This window comes from Zalophus californianus, chromosome 8, assembly GCF_009762305.2.
Source record: "Zalophus californianus isolate mZalCal1 chromosome 8, mZalCal1.pri.v2, whole genome shotgun sequence".
In the NCBI taxonomy this organism is placed as follows: Eukaryota; Metazoa; Chordata; class Mammalia; order Carnivora; family Otariidae; genus Zalophus; species Zalophus californianus.
In genome coordinates, this window is record NC_045602.1 from 127,492,145 (window position 1) to 127,508,975 (window position 16,831).

General features: G+C 50.1%; 1 long non-coding RNA gene across 3 annotated transcripts in view; it reads left to right on the plus strand.

Moving 5' to 3' along the window:
* Window positions 1-7,443: 7,443 nt before the first annotated feature.
* Window positions 7,444-16,831, plus strand: part of LOC113937019 — a 35,693-nt gene continuing 26,305 nt past the window's right edge. The window contains exons 1-3 of one of the 3 annotated variants that reach the window (XR_003524462.1): window positions 7,444-7,592; window positions 9,237-9,338; window positions 10,170-10,383. This is a non-coding gene — a long non-coding RNA (uncharacterized LOC113937019). Of the gene's footprint in view, window positions 7,593-9,236; window positions 9,339-9,872; window positions 10,009-10,169; window positions 10,384-16,831 lie in introns of those variants that run through there. The other 2 variants (XR_003524463.1, XR_003524464.1) reach the window with 2 other exon arrangements.

Sequence of the window (16,831 nt, forward strand, 5' to 3'; positions counted from 1 at the left end):
GGCAGCCCTTGTCTTCCTAGGGCAAGCCTCATTTGTGCACCCCGAAAAGCAACCTGTGAAGTACGAGCAACCCCAGGAAGCCCTTCTGTCCAACCCGGCATCGTCCCAGGGGCTGCTGACACCCCCACAGCGCTGCAGCCCCAGCTTCCCCAGCCCGGAAACCGCAAAGGAGCAGCATCGAATGCAGACTCATCCATCAGGCTGCTTTCCTCCTCCCCGACTGAGAGGCCCTGCAGCGACACAGCAGGGGGAGGAGAGGCCGGGTGTGGGAGGGGTATGAGGAGGAGGGAGGCATGTGGGAGATAGAGGGGGGAGGCCGCCAGGAGGACATCTGCTTCCCTTAGAGCTAGCTGTATGGGGGCCCCGTGATGGGGATTCCATCACGTCTGGGTGCAAACCCACACCTCGTCCCCAAATGTGTGTACATGTCTGAGTAAGCACACACCCACACGGACACTGCTAGATACACACGTGTGAGCACATTTACCTGTGTGTGCAAAACCTGTCTACAGCACACATGTGCCTGCCCACACATACACCTTCCAAAATGCACACACCCATGGAGCCACACACAACCCCCTCACACACACACAGCATTTTCCCACCATCTCACGCACATGCGCACATACTTCCTCAAACAGTTGTGGGCACAATGCCCCATATATACACGCAACCTCACACAGAGGGTGTTGAATCAGCGATTTTGAGGCCAGCCTGCCTGACCCCCAATCCCAGAGCCTGGGAACAGTCCCAGGGGCTGGGATCCTCCAGCAGAGTACGTGTGCCCTGGGTGTGCAGGTGTGTGCACTAGCAGGGCGCACACGGGCTGGTGTGGGTCTGGGCTGTGTGCGCCATTTGGGTCTGCGGGGATGGAGCATGGATCTTTGCATGATCTCAGCATGTGCATAGGGATTATAGAAGGCACCCTATGTTGAGAGGCTTTATCGCCTCCCTGCACACCATTCCCCGTGGCATTTACTTTCCCAGACGCGCACCATCTCCAAGGCTGGTAAAATGCCACCAGCTAGATGCTGCCAAGGCCTGCCTGGCTCTGGCCTCCTGGGGAGAGATGATGAATTCTCCTCCACTGGCTGTGTCTATCCAAGCAAGGCCTGGAGCCTCCCATACTTCCTCCCTGCCTCCATCCCCTCCTCGATCCAAGAACAGACACCCTTGAGGGATGAAGCCCAGCAACCCCAAGGTAAACAGGACTAGAGTCCTACCACCTCCTGTTAATTTCAATAATAACGATGAGCATCAAAGAGCTACCATTTATTAAGCAATTACCACACGCTAGCCACTATTATCACTACCTTAATGCTCAGGATCTCACTCAACCCCCCCCCCCCAAAAGCCCACTTCAGTAGTCATTCTCACTACTGATAGATAAGGAAACCAAGGCACAGGGTGGTCAGTGAGTGACTCAGGCTGTGAGTGGTAGAATCAGGACTTGACTCTGGCAGACCAACGCCAGGGTAAAACTGTCTTCAAGTTCATGTGCAAGATGACATGCTCAAGCAGAGGCCTCCTTAGGTGTGTCCTTGCTGACATCTGCTTTTCCCTCCACTGCTTCAGCCATGCCCCAGGCCCCTCCCCTCCCCTGCCCCTTCTCCCTGAAGCTTCACTGAAGTTTCCATACTGTTCTACATGCTGTTCCATCTAACTGGGAGTCTCTCAGGCTTTAGCTCTAAGGTCATCACTGTCCTTTTGCAATCTTCTCTGATCCCAGAGTGGGGTTGGCTGCTCAATACTTCATGTGTCCATCACACTGTGCTCAAAGCTGTGTCAGAGTGTTTTAACTATTACACCAAAAGAAAGAAAAACTGGTTGACAGGATGAACAAACTGATGAGAAATTCTAAACGTTGGAAGATAGCAACACAATAAATGTGAAGTACAGATCAAGAAAGTTAGTATAACCTAGTAGTGATGAGTGATGAAGAACCAGGACAAATATGTGTGTATTTGTGGAGAGAGGGCCAGTAGCTTATCAGATTCTCAAAGAGGTCTGAGAAGCACAGTGTTTAGAAAAATATATGCAAAGTGAGAAAGAGTTAACAGAAAACATTCTGAAAGAAAGTGAAATACTCTGTGTATTTCTGTTGTCTTATTATTCAATCATGCTTATGTCATTGACTCATTAAATGTATCAAAAAAGAATAGAAATAGTAAATGTAAATACATCAATTAAAAAGCAGTTTTTAGCTCCAGGAGGAATAATAATAGGATGACCTAATGAGGTTCTGGTGTCAAGTCAGACAAAGCCATATAAATGACTCAAAATCCAACAGCATATAACTTAATTATCTTTACCTAAAGATAGGATGTTAAGTGTTGTATGGTCCTAGGAATATAAAAGGTTACAAAGGTTCTAAAGCATATAAAGTTATATTTCTTAAGATCCCATTAAATTCAAAGACTTAGACATAGAAGGGGAAAGAGATGTACAGACCGTAAATTTATCAGCTTAGCAGGAGCCATGAGCCTTACCTGGTAGACAGAAAAACTAGGTAAAGCGTGTAACTTGCATACACAGAGTGGGCTAAGTGATCACTCCCTTCATAACGTCACAGAATCACTGACATTACAACCTAAATAAAGTTAGCACATACCCTCAACATCACAAACAAGAATCCAGACACCCCCCTGGCCTAAGTCTCTGCTAACCATTATATAAATGACAACAAACAGGTCTCTGGAGCCTGAGGTCTTTCCACTTGTCTCTGTGTGCTGTGCACATGCAAGGGCAGTAGGCTTGTGCTGTGCACAAGCTTGATGCATGTGCATTTATTCTCATTCTTTGTACTTGTATATCCCGTAGCCACTTCTCAAATACAAGCAGGACAAAACAAACAAATGAGCCAGGGACCCAGGGAACCAAGAATGTGGGTGGGAGGCTAGAGCCCGGGCTCAGTGTCTGACGGTGGGACACAGTGGGGGCCGGAACCGGGCAATGCTTTCACCAGGAAGGTCTGGGAGGTGGCCTGAAGTTGACCTCGAGGGGCAGAACTGGTGGCCACCACACTGTTCTGCTGGATGCCCCTGCCGGAGGCCACGCAGTGAGGCTTCTCTTTCCTTCTTGTCACCCAGCTGCCAGCGCACTGCGTTGGAGTCATTCCTTACGGCCACCATCCAGGCCTCTGCATCGCTGGGTCGCCCTAGGATGCCCATGCCCCAGCTCCCTCACCTCCATGCTCTGGTCTGTGAAATGGGCTGAAGTCTGAAAAGCAGGAAAATCCCCACAATGTCTTGAGAGGTAGCTCCCACTCTACACTCTCCATCAAGAGTACAAGGTAAGAAGTAACTACTCTGATTTCCAATGGTGTAGTTAGATACTCACCATTCATTTATAATAATAGCAACAACAACAGTAATCATAATGATGACTTTTGGTATTCTTTCTATTATGTACTGGGTGCAATCAATTTATTATTTAATCTTCTCTATCATAGCCATACGGGGCAGATGCTGTTTATTAGTATTTTCATCTTAAGAACGAAGTAACAGACCCAGAAGTATTACTTTCCCCAAGTCCCAGAATTAGGAACGAGTCCAGGACTGAAACCGCTCTACTTTGCCTTCTGCACCAGGCTTTTCCACCTCAGATGTGTCCTCCGTGCCCTGGGGGGCCAGGCCCATGGATGGATTTCATGGATATGGTGATGGTCCCTGCCCTCCAGGAGGTCACAGTCTTTACCATCCAGGCTTTGAACGCTCCACAGATTAGCCCATACCACCAGTACTGAGATGATCTGTTGACACAGCTGTCTCCTCAGGACTGGGGCCCCTTGAAGAGAACCCTGTCTAATCCCCCAGTGTCTAGTCCAGCACTTGTCAAAAACAGTCCTGTGTCATCTCTCCTGGGATTTACGCTGGAGTCACCGTTCTGTTGGACTTGGTTCAGTGTGATTACTCCACATTCCGGACCCACTGCCTCGCTCACATGGCTGTGGAACTTGGCTCTTCTTGTGCACTTTTTCTTCTTTCTTCTTTCTTCTTTCTTCTTTCTTCTTTCTTCTTTCTTCTTTCTTCTTCTTCTTCTTCTTCTTCTTCTTTCTTCTTTCTTCTTTCTTCTTCTTCTTCTTCTCCTCCTCCTCCTCCTTCTTTTCTTTGTTCCCACCAGGAAAAGAAAACTAGGGATTTCCCTCTAGATTTTTGGGGTCTCTGTGATTTGCAGAAGAGTCAAGCTCATCTTTCTTTGGTGGTACTTTTCACGTGAATAAGTTCTGGGGTCTGTGGGTCTCTGGGCATAGTGCACAGTTGACCTGGGAGACTCTACTTCTGAGGACCCTCTATCTGGATGCAGACGGTCTTTTCTTCAGACTTCTCTCTGTCTTCTGGGTGTTGGAGGAAACAGCTGGAAAATAATTGACTCCACTTGGACAGGTGGCTCATTTGTTTGTTTTGTCCTGCTTGTATTTGAGAAGTGGCTATGAGATATACAAGTACAAAGAATGAGAATAAATGCACATGAATCAAAATACCCAGAATGGACAATTATTAACACTTTATCCTACTTGTGTCTTTAGTTCTTTTTCTAAGAAAGGCAATGAAAATTAAAGATAAAATTACAGTCTCTTTTATCTCCTGTAGTGTCCCATTCCCTCATCTTGGAGATGATAACTGTGAATTTCATAAACTTTATGTTTCAGAGCAGGTGTAGCTTCACAGTAAAATTGAGTGGAAGGCACAGAGTTCCCATAAACCCCTTGCCCTTCCAGATGGGCCTGGAAGGACCTGTCCTGTGGAGACGGGAGGCCTGGTCCCTGGTCCCCAGCCCTGAGCTGATGGATGCATCATCTTCTCTCACCGCCACGAGTGAGGCCCTAGGGTAAACTCCGGTCTCTGGGCGATTGTGATGTGTGTGCACTATGCCCAGAGACCCACAGACCCCAGAACTTATTCACGTGAAAAGTACCACCAAAGAAAGATGAGCTTGACTCTTCTGCAAATCACAGAGACCCCAAAAATCTAGAGGGAAATCCCTAGTTTTCTTTTCCTGGTGGGAACAAAGAAAAGAAGGAGGAGGAGGAGGAGGAGGAGAAGAAGAAGAAGAAGAAGAAAGAAGAAGAAGAAAGAAGAAAGAAGAAGAAGAAGAAGAAGTGCACAAGAAGAGCCAAGTTCCACAGCCATGTGAGCGAGGCAGTGGGTCCGGAATGTGGAGTAATCACACTGAACCAAGTCCGAGAGCAGGTGGGCAGGGGGAGGAGCAGACTCCCCACTAAGCAGGGAGCCCTATATGCCCAGCCTCCCTCACGATCAGCGTCCCCACCAGAGTGGCACATTTGTTACAACTGACGAGCCTGCGTGGACACATCACAATCGCCCAGAGACCAGAGTTTACCCTAGGGCCTCACTCGTGGCGGTGGTGTCTGCTCTATGGGTTTGGACAGATGCATAACGACACGTACCCAGCATTAGAGTGTCATACTGCCCTCAAAATCCTCAGTGCTCTGCCCGTTCACTCCTCCCTCCCCTTTAGGCAGGTGGTTTCAGTCAAATACTGTCGATAATGTGTTCCTCTGGGCACCATCTTAACTCTCAACTTGTCCTTCACATCTTGGCTGAGGCCCTTCTCTCCCGTCATCCCGGCCACTTGCCATCAGCTGTGACGGGGACAACTGCAGGAGGAGCAGGTTCCAGGTGAGGAATATCGGAACTCAGGTGGGGACATGCTATGTCCGAGGTGCCCACAGACTTCCTAGCGGGCTTTTCCAGTAGCACCTGGAGACTCACATTTGGAAATTCAGCGCGAGAACAAACAGGGCTGTGGGGTATGAGAACCAACGCCTCCTCTGTAAGGCCCTGTGCCCCAGGCAGTCACCTCCTGGGAGGGGCAGAAGCTTCTTGCTGTTTACTCCTCACTCTTTCCAGAAGCTTCCCTGGGGCACCACTGGAGTGCTCCCCTTCCCACCCCTCCCACACCCACTGCTGATATTTACTCTCCCACTGTCTGTTGTGCTAAGTGCACAGCTTGTTTGTGAGATATGCTAATAAAGCTGCCAGGTCATCACATTAGCAGTCCCCCGCTGAGACCTCCCTTCTTCTGGGCGCGGCAGGCCCCCAAACACAGCCCCCATAATCAGGCTAGCACAGCTAATGACATTCCTCCAACAAGGAGGCAAGAGACTTCCAGAGGCTTCCACAGACTTGAAATTGCTGATACAGATTCCAGAAGGGTAGAACCTGCTGGGCTGGTCTGGACTCCTGGAGGCTTTCTGGACCAGCCAGATTCTCCATCCCCCCAGTTGACAGAAGGGGCGCCTGAGGTCCAGAGAGGGGCTGACATCTCCCATTCTGCAGGTGAGAGAAGATGATGCATCCATCAGCTCAGGGCTGGGGACCAGGGACCAGGCCTCCCGTCTCCACAGGACAGGTCCTTCCAGGCCCATCTCACCTCTTCCCTGCCAGGCAGAATGACTTTCTCCCCAATATGGAGGGTGATACAGGGACCAGACTCTGGTGCTTAGAGAAGGAGGGACGTGGCTCTTGCCTCTGTCCACCAATCCTGCCCACCGTCCCACCCTTCCCGGGTCCTCCTTCAGGAGATCCACCTGCTGCCAGGCCTCGCCCAGGATGCCCATGGTCGGCACCTCCCAGACTAACTCATGCTTTCCCACTGCCCTGTTTGCTTGACCAGCACTCTCTCTGTGCGATCCAGTGCACACACTCCTGGTGCCTGGGGTTGACAGCTTTCCAGCCTGTGCACCCTGTGTGCTCCACCTCCAGCCACAGTGACAGGTCAGACACTGGCATGCGCTCAAGTTGGTCCAATGGAAACAGACTGGGGATGTCAGATGGAAGGAGAGGGAAGAGAGGCCCTCCTTCGTCTGCGGTTCCAAGTCCGGGGCTTCGAATGGGAAGCCAGCCCAGATAAAGGTACTAAAGGTACTAAGGTACTAAAGGCTAAGATGTGTGGTGTTAAAAGTAACAGAAAATCCACCAAACTGGCATAACAAAAAAAAGAAAGAAAGAAAGAAAAGAAAAGAAAAAAGAAAAGAAAAGGAAAGAAAAGAAAAGAAAGAGAAAATCTATACTGGCTTAATAGAGCTCAGTTCAATCCTGGTACTCTTGAGAATTTTGTCAGAATTCTTTCCCCAACTCTCGGCTCGCCTTGCCTCTGTATCAGTTTCACTACCAGCCTGACACTTTCTAGAGTGTCAGGGATGGACTTCCATCTCGGCCCCTCCAGCCCAAGGAGGGCACCTCTCCCAACGCTGATGTCAAAGTCCTGGAACTGACTTCCATCTGGACCAACCTGGGTCACATGTACAACTCTGAGCCAATCACTGTAGTCAGGGGAAAGGGATGTTCTGATTGGTCGGATCTTGATCATGTGATAACTGGGGCCGCCAGTTACTTTGCTCCGCCTTCTGCCCCCTGATCCTTTGAACAAGCAGGTTGCTTAGCAACCAGGCCCTGGCTCTTTTCCTGTACCCCTGACTGGGAAAGCCGCGCCAGGGTCCTGAATGTTGAATTATAGGGGTCCGCAGTACTTGGATTTCAGTTGGTTGTGGCTCCGTGGAGGAGAGGACAGCAAGATGACCTTGGTTTAAATCCTGACAGTGAGACTTGCTCACCAAGAGACCTTAGGTAAATTACTCCATGTCTGTCCCCTCTTGTATAAAATGGAAATAATAATAGTACCTGTCTCAGAGGGTTATTTGAGGATCAAATAAGGTGATTTGTTATGGGGACTTAGAAGAATGCCTCCCCCATAGTTGGGGCTCAGTAAAGAGAGCTAATAACTGGCATGAGGAGGAGGTACATCCTACCTCCTCAGGACTGCCTCCCCACTCTCCCCTGTCACCTTCCCCTCCCCCTTCCCCCTCTCTCGTGACCCCCTCCACCCCTCCCCTCTCCTCTGTGGACCCCCCTCCACCCCTCCACCTCCCCTGGGACTCTTCATTCTCCTCTCCCTCCCCCCCTCCCCTGTGAGCCCCTTTACCCCCTCCATCTCCCCCTCTCCCCTGTCACCCCTTCGATCCCCATTCACCTCCCCCACTCTTGTCACCTCTTCCATCTTCCAGGTAACAAGAGGGAGCATATTTCTAATGAGGCTATCAGCCCATGTCACCTACTCAATAAAAGCTCCGTAATGCCTCCTTCATGGGGTTCAGAGTCAAGTTCAGGCTCCCCACACAGGTCTACAAGTTCCTGCAGAATCCAGCCCCTGCCCACTTCATTTTGGCCACATGGAGCCTTTTTCATTTCCAAACACACCAAGCTCATCGAGCCTCAGGGCCCTTACTCCTTGCTGTTCCCTCTGCCTGAAGGGAATCCCTCAGATACCACTATAAGGGACTCTCTAAGTTCATACAGGTCCCTTCCCAAAGTCATCTCCTTGGAAAAGCCTTCTCTGAGCATCCGATCTAAGGTGAACCACCTCCCCCATTCCCTTTCTGTCCCCATCGGCCTGTTACTGCGTTCTCTGTGTTTCCTCTCATTATCGGAAATGGTCTTGGTCTCGTGTTTGTGTTTTTTATTGTCTGTAAGGGGCATTTGGGACTTGGAGGGCAAAGTCCAGACAATGTAAGGCAGGAAGGAAAGAAGCCTAGTCTTAGGGGCCTAGACTGGGTCCCTCTTATTGGATGATCAGAGGCCACTTTTAGAGGGAGAGCTTTGCGGGCCCTGATGAGCCAGCTGATGGGATTCTCAGATACCAGGAACAGTCACTGCTTGCTAGCAGCTTCACTGGGTCATCATGGAGGCTGGATTTGCCTTCCTGCACCTTAGTGGTAAAAAGGACAAAAGCTGGCCATCCACCCGACCTGCCAGACCCTTCTGGAAAGCAGGAGGCCGCCACCTGGTGCATAATTCACCTGCAGGCAGCAGCCCTGAATGCTGTGCTGGCAAAAAACAAACAGCCTGTGGAACCGTTTATTATTTTTAATCTACTCAAAACCGGGGTCTTAAAGCACCCACTTTTCCATCCTGCTAATCTGGGAGGCAATTAGCTGTTGGGCGTTCTTGCCCGCCAGTCCCTGTTCTGCGTGTCTGCTTGTTCAGTGCGCCCCTTCCTGCCCACACAGACCAGCTGTGAAGAGCTCTGCTGATCTGCTCTCGAACTACACTTTTTAACAGGACTCTTAAATGATAGAGGCATTTGTGCATAAAGAGCACGTGGTAAGCCTCCCCTTGGGACACTAACCTGATTTATTAAAAATGCCGTGACTACCAAGCTTTATATATCAACATCATTAACACAAAAATATATGATCTAATCTCCTCCCACAGCCCAGCCCTGATGCAGGCAGCTCAGATATGAGAGGCAAGAACCTAAAAGACATGCCATGAGGGGCAAAAGAAGACAGTTTTAAATATTTTAAATGAAGCCAGGTGAGCCAACCAAAATTTGTTTTCTCCAATGTTAGCCTGGGAACATGTGGAAAAAACAGACCCGATTTCTTTCCACGACCAAACGTTCCCACCGGGCCAGGCTGGAGCTGAGGTCACCTTTCTCTGACACCTTGCTGTTCACCTTTCTTTGTCACTCTGATGGGCTGGGGAGGGTCCCCTCCCACCGCTGTGATGGGACTTAAACTTCAGTGCCCAAACCGCCCCACCTGCCACATCCTCAGCGTGTCCCAAGCGGTGCCCATTCACACAGCCCCTCACGATTGTCACTCGGGCCACCTCCATGCATTCCCTTGCGACCATTTAATAGGTTTCTCTGAATGGACTCACTCTTCCAAATTTAAGCCTCAAACCAAGCAATATTGTCAATGAAATCACAGATTTGATGTGCTAGTTATAAATGTACTTCTTTAAAACTTTTTAAAAAACAAATAATGAAATAAATAATGCTTGCCAACATGGGGGTGGCCTGGGTGACTCAGTCAGTTGAGCCTCTGACTCTTGATTTTGGCTCAGGTCATGATCTCCATGATCTCATGGTCGTGAGATGGATCAGCCCACACTAGGCTCAGCGCTCAGTGGGGATTCTGCTTGGGATTCTCCCTCCCTCTCTCGCTGCCCCTGCCCGCAGCCCTGCTCACACGTGCCCCCCCCAAATAAATAAATCTTTAAAAAAAATAATTGCTTGCCAACATACCATGCTCTCCTGGTGTGATGGGCCGTGCACCTGGCGTATGCTGAGTTGACTCCATTTACCCAGGTTCAGAGCAGGCAGTGTGGACTGGGACCTAAAGGGTGTCTGGTACTTTGCAGATTCAAAGATGAAGGCTCAGTTTTCCAGCACAGACACTTGGGTCCAGGAGACGCATATCAGCTGTGAGCAGACGGCACACAGCGCCCCCCTCAGGTCACATTCCTGCAGCGCCTCCCCTCTCAGGAGGTGCAGGAGCAATGCGTCCCGTGGATAACTAAGGAGGTGATGTCTTGATGTGTTTGCTTTGTTTTGTTTATAATGATAGGTTTATCATCTCTGTGTCTAGCTGTCTTTATCAGAGAGAGGGAGAGAAACATGCTCTAGACTGAACCACCAGGCCCACACTCAGCTTTGGACTGCTCTGCCACCAGGCAATTTTCAGTCTTCAGTAAATCCCTTACTTTTCCTCATCTACAGATACATATGGCATATCTTTCTAGTTACAGGGTTTCTTTTAACTATAAAATTCTAGGATAATTCCAGAATATTCTAAGTCACCAAACTCAGGATGGTGAGGAGGTTGGAGTATGGGCTCTCAAGGTAGAAGTCTTGGCCTTGGGTCCTGACCTTGATACTCTCTGTGTGACCTTGGGCAAAGGATCCAGTGCCTCAGTTTCTTCATCGGCAATATGGGAAGAATAACATGGTCACCACTTTGGAGATTGTTCTCTTGATTCAGAAAATACATGTAAAGCCTCTATGTCCCTGCCAGGCATACAGTAAGCACTTAATCCATGGTCTCGTTTTAGCATTTTTAATGTTGCAGTTCACAACCCAGCAGTTACAGGCGAAATGTTTTCTACAAACCGGTTTGCTTTGTGTCCTTCCCCCAAAGTATTAAAATACACACACGTGCACGCGCGCACACACACACACTGGTAAATTAGCTATCAACTTTTTTAATTGAAGGATTTTGCATCAGAGCAAACTTCTAGCTGTGATGAAAACATTGGAAGACGTGTCTCTTCTGTCCCCTTTTCTGCATGAGGACAGTCAGGGGGAATGTGCAGCGAGGGCTGCCCTAGACGGGGCGCATCCTCACTAGTGCCCCCCAAGTCCCGCTCTGCCCAGGTCTCTAATTCCCATGACCCCAGCCTGGCCCTAAAGACCCTAAGTTCACAACTCCAGCCCCAGCTCAAGATCCTGCAAATATAGCAATCTCGTGTGGCCCAGGGAATGTTCCAAATGAGACCTATGGGTGTTTGTCGGGGGAAGAGAAGCTGCAGGTCTGGGACTACAAGGGGCAGTTTCAGAACTAGGGCAGGGCCCACAGGCAGCAGGGGAGGGCCATCAGCTCAGGCCACTGGTGGAAAAACATGCAGATCCTCCAAACACTGGTGTGGGCGCACCAGGCTGGCATTCCCGTGGCAGGCCTCGTCGGATCCTCGAGTGTCCCTGGGTGGGATGCCTTCAATGTCACCGTATCAGCTTGTGAGCTTTAACAACCACGGGAAGCTGGCCCTGGCCATCCGATTGCCCGGAATAGCTCTGTGCCCACCAGGGGCGGGGGGCGACAGGAAAGCCTGGGGATGAGCCGCAGAAATGGAGGCCACACCTGGACAGAGGGACTCCACTGTTTCCCGAACAATGACATTTGATTCCCCTCCTCGTGGCCAACTATTGCTGTGCCTTCGACTCGACCCGGAATAATTACATCGGATGCCCGGGACCTGCTGCTCAGACCACTTTTCCTCGCGATGGGGCAAAGGTGGGGGGGGCGCTCCTGACTCTGGGATATCACAAAATACAATCAAATGCTGTTGCCGGTTTTAGCTCCAAGAAGCAAGGCTCAAAATGGGTTTCTCAACCCGGTATCAATGAAGCAGGTGTCGAAGAGACCGTGTTGGAATTTCATTAACGAACCTTGGATGGAAAACTCAGGAAAATTATGCAGTGATGTGTTCCCTCTGCCTTCTGCCGGTTCTGGTTGCAGCAGCCTCTGGGAGAAAATTGGGATGTGATCATTCTGAATGGAGGGGAGGTGGCAGAGGGCCTGGGAAAGGGCAGGTCGTCGGCATCACAAGCACTCGGCAACCATTGGTCATTTCTGCTGTCTCACGGGGAAGCTCCGCCCACAGGTTGTCACTGTTTCACTTATGACTTCATAAGGCTCTGTCCTCAGCAGCGGGATTTTTATTTAATGAGGTGCAGCCTATAAGGCGTGTTTCCAGGTTTGGGGTGTCAGCCACACAAGAGCCAATGGACCAGAAACTGCTGGTGGACCGTGTCTGCAGAGCAGCTTACTGTCCACCCCCCGTTCTGCCCCCCATCTGTTCCTCTTCCCCCGCTGTTCCCATCTCTAACCTGCACCGCCATCTGCCCGACTGCTCAGCCAAAACCTAGGCTTCTCCCTGCCACCACTCGTAGTCCATCAACAAGCCCTGCAGACCTTCAAACCAGACCTGATCCGTCCGCCCCCGATCTCCACGGCACCCCTGTCCTGCCCTTGCCACCATCATCTGCCCCGTGGACCACGGCTCTTCCTCATTCTGATCTGGTCCCCAGGTCCCTTTACAGCGGCAGCCAGAGTGAGCCTTCGAAAACACGAAGCAGTTGTTACTCATCTTGGAACGTGTCAGTGGCTTTCTGTTCTTAGAATCAAATCCAAGCGCTCTTTCGTGGCCTCCAGGGCCTGGAGGCCCCTGTATGACCTGCCTCCATGGCCAGTCCACCCTGGTCTCTCACCTGCCCTCCCCTGCCCCTCAGGTGTGAATGAGCAGCGATTGGCCAGACCTGGGTCACCAAGTTAGTATGTGGCCCTTCAGTGTGACGACATTTAAGAAAATCCTCAAAGGCAAGCAAATTTTTTTTTGCCTTTAAGTTAGTTTGGGGGACACCCTTGAAATCAGCGATCTGAGAGGCTCTCTGAAAGGCACCTTATATCTACCTGGTGTGGACACTCAGGAAAATAAGTCATGGAGAAGCAATGTTCTACATTCTAAGGTTGTGGTCTGTCTACTTAGCCCCGGACAAGAGAGCCATTACTTTGCAGATCCATGGACACAGGGCCCCAACATTAGAAGCCCATGACTCGCCCTGGAGAAATGTTTTCCCTTTGCCCGTCTCCATCCTGCTGAGCTGGTCAAGCAGTAAGTCTCAGCATGCGACTTTGAATTAAGATGCCTCAGCCATGACAGGAGGCAGTGACTTGCTAAAAATTAATATGTTTTCACTGTACTTGGTCTTGCAACAACCTTCTACTTATTTCCGTGAATATTGGTTTCCTGCTCATAGGACATAAATTTTATTTTAAAACAAAATTAAGCATAAAAAATATAAAGTCCAATTCAGACAAACCTTGATGGTAGAGATGACAGTGGGTTATTGCAAAACCAGTGCAGTTGTAGGCGCCGGGCTGTTCGTGGGGAACTCTGAGCTGCATCGGGCGCTCGGCAAGGCAAGGGCCATTCTTGTCGGAGTGTCCCCGGGCCTGGCCAAGCCCTGGTCCCCAAAGACACGTACCAAAGATTTGTCTGGATTGAGTTAGGCCAGTACCGCCTGTCCACAGGTGTCCCTGGAAAAGCCCACTCTTTCCACGGCCTCGCCTCCAGAGGACACAATGCAAACACGTTCTGGACCTCCCTGTGCTTCTCTCTCTGCACAGAGGGGGAGAGGAAGATTCTACCTATCCAGGGCAACCCCCACCCCTCCCCCACGGTTAGGAATCAGGATGAGTCCCTTTTCTGGCTGTATCCCAGGCCAGCTGTCCCAACCAGCCCCAAGTTAAAGGGACACAGCTGTTCACCCACCCCAGGACTGGAAGGAAGCCTGGGATGATCTCAGTCGAGAAGCCTCTGGCCCTGAGAACTGTCAGAACAGCTGAGCAACAGACAGCAGATGGCACATTTCTCCCAGACCCCCACCCCGGCATGCTGGCTGTACCCGGCTGTGAGAAAATGTGTGGAACTTTTGGGGGAAGCGCATCATTCATTGACCTGGGGCTGTTGCCAGGCTCAGAAGCCCCATTCTCTTTCCCATTCCCCATGCCGCAGAAGGAGCTTGGCCACCTTCAAGGCCCGGTTCTTTCTTTCTCCCTGCTGGAGAAGAATTCCTGGCCCTTTGTCACAGGAAAGGCTTTTGGGGCCCTGATCTAAGAGGGTGGGCTGGCAGGGCGGGGGCTGACAGATGCCACAGATGGGAGGGGCTTTCAGACACCACCTCTCTCTGAATTCATCTTCAGAAACCCTCCGGGTGCGAAAGTTCTGTGTGCGCAGACATTGCCAGCCACACTATTTATAACAGTGAAAAATAACCTTTCAAACTGGAACAATCCAATATCCTCTACCAGACTCGTTGAATAGTGCAGTGGTGAAGAACATGTGTTCAAATCTTGGCTCTGCCACTTCCAATATATCCATAACATATACACATATAAATTAATATGCATATATACCTGCCGTGTATAAATACACACACACACACACACACACACACACACACACACAGTTACCTTCTCAACTTTCCATGATCTTCCTTGCTCTGCTCTTCTCTGTGTCCCCATCACACCCACTGTTCCCTTTCTTATACCGGCATATTCTGCCAGTTTCCATCAAGTCACTGATGTCACATCACAATCCAAGCCTGATATTTAGTTTATTTCAAGCAGAGATTGTACCGCAAACATTTATTGATCCCAAGAGAAAAGTTCTGGTGTTCAGTCACCCACCTCAGTGATTCAGGTAAAAATTCTAAGAGATGTCCTTGCTCCTTCTCTGGACCTCAATCTCCTAAACCCACACGGGGTCCAGCACCTTCTTGCTGCCGCCCAGGCTCTGGCCAGCCCCCATCACCTCTTGCCTGATAATTACACTGGCTTCCTCCACCATCTTCCTGCTTCCGCCCTCACCCTCATCTGTTCTTTCTCCACATGAACACAGAGGGATCTTGCTGGGATCTGAGACAGGCTGTGTCCCTCCTCTGTTTAAAACTCCCTAACCCATATCTCTCTCTCTCGGAATAAAGCCTAGGACGTCAGCACAGCCCATGGACCCCCCCATATCATGGCATTGCCGCCCTCTCTAAGCTCAAGTCCACTGTGCAAAGTTCTTCCTGGACATAAAACTCCCCCCGCGGTATCCATGGTCTGGATACCATGGTTCCCCCCCCCCGCCCCCCGCCACCGGTGACTCCGTGTGGCTCCTTTCAAACACGACCGTGTTACTATGGGTCAAATTGTCAATGTAAACCAGGGGCTCTGACTGCTTCCTGACTGCAAATCCTTTTTGAAAACTGCCTGAAAAATATCTATATGCGTGATCATTAATACATATTGTCACAAAAGGAGTACCCTAGTTTCACACTAATTATCTATTCTTGGCAGCTGAAAGACTGATTCGTGTTTTTAATAATGAATTCAAAAAGGCTACAGATTTGCTGTTGTGTCATCGCCACAATTTAAGGGTTGATTGCAAAATCTTACCTAGAAAATCTTAAAATTTTTTGCTGGCAACAATGTTTCAAACTCTGTTGTCCTTGACAGTGGACAGTCTAAAGGCCCAACCCTCAGCTCGTCAATGGGCAGCACTTCTTGCCATGCCCAGAGAACCTCCAGGATCTGTCTCCTACCTTTCCCTCCAGTCTCATGCTCTACCTCCCTTCCCCAGCCTCACTGAGCTCCAGCCACACCTGCCCTACTCGTTCTGCCCCAGGACCTTCGCACATGCAAAGAGAATCCCTCTGAAACCTGCCTTTCAGGTGGTGGTGTGACAGAAACACAGATCTTCTTTTCCATGTTCAGCATGGAGCCCAACGCAGGGCTAGAACTCACGACCCTGAGATCAGGACCTGAGCTGAGATCAAAAGTTGGATGCTTAACCAACTGAGCCTCCCTTCTGCAGAGAGAAAGTAGTCATGGAAAGCAGGCAAAGCTGGAGGAGTGATCTCTTCTTTCAGGCTGCAGGAGTGGCGTTTTGTTGTTTTCTTTCTTTTTCTCCTTGCCTTTGTATTCGTGGGTCTAAAGGAAAAGAATCATGTGGATATTTACACAAAGGCGGGCCCAACGCCAGCACTCAGATAACGATTTGTATAAATGTCTCTTGGCATGAACAATGAGAGTTCCTTTGGACAGTTGAAGCTACAGCAGAGCCAAAACTTAACTTTGCTAAAGTCGAAAGAAAAATATTTGCAATTTGCTCGGTCAATAGACTGGCAGAAAAGCCTTTTGAGACCACTTCTGCAGACAGAATTTCTCCCCTGGGCCCAGAAGGATGTGCTGGTGGCAGCCTAAAACCCGAGTCAGATAACCAGCCTGTCTCTGAATCATCCAACCAATTTGGCAGACAAATCAGCCCCAGAGAAAGAAAAGGAAGAAGCCCAACCTGGAGGAGTGGGCATTTCTGCTCATTCCTTCTCCGCTCACACTCTCTCTGTTCGCTCTGTGCATTAGGAGAGTCCGGCCTCTACAGTTAGGTCATCTGGGCTTCCCTGCCCTGTGGCTTTCTGGCTGTGTTTGGTCCATAGGAGGAGGCAGAGCAGATTAGACAGGAGGAGAGAGGGGTCAGCAGGTCCCCCTCCCTTGCTGGGTCATGATGTGACAGTGGCCATGATCTACTTCCTGTAGCCTCAGCTCCTCACAGGCAGCCCTGTCCTACAATGACAGCTCTCCCTGGGTCCCCTCCAGGCCTGGGGCTGGTAAAGGCCCCTCTTGGTTACTAGTCCCTATGTGACTAGACCCATGATTCTCCCCACTATGCCTCACTATCCTGATCTATATACTGGGCAC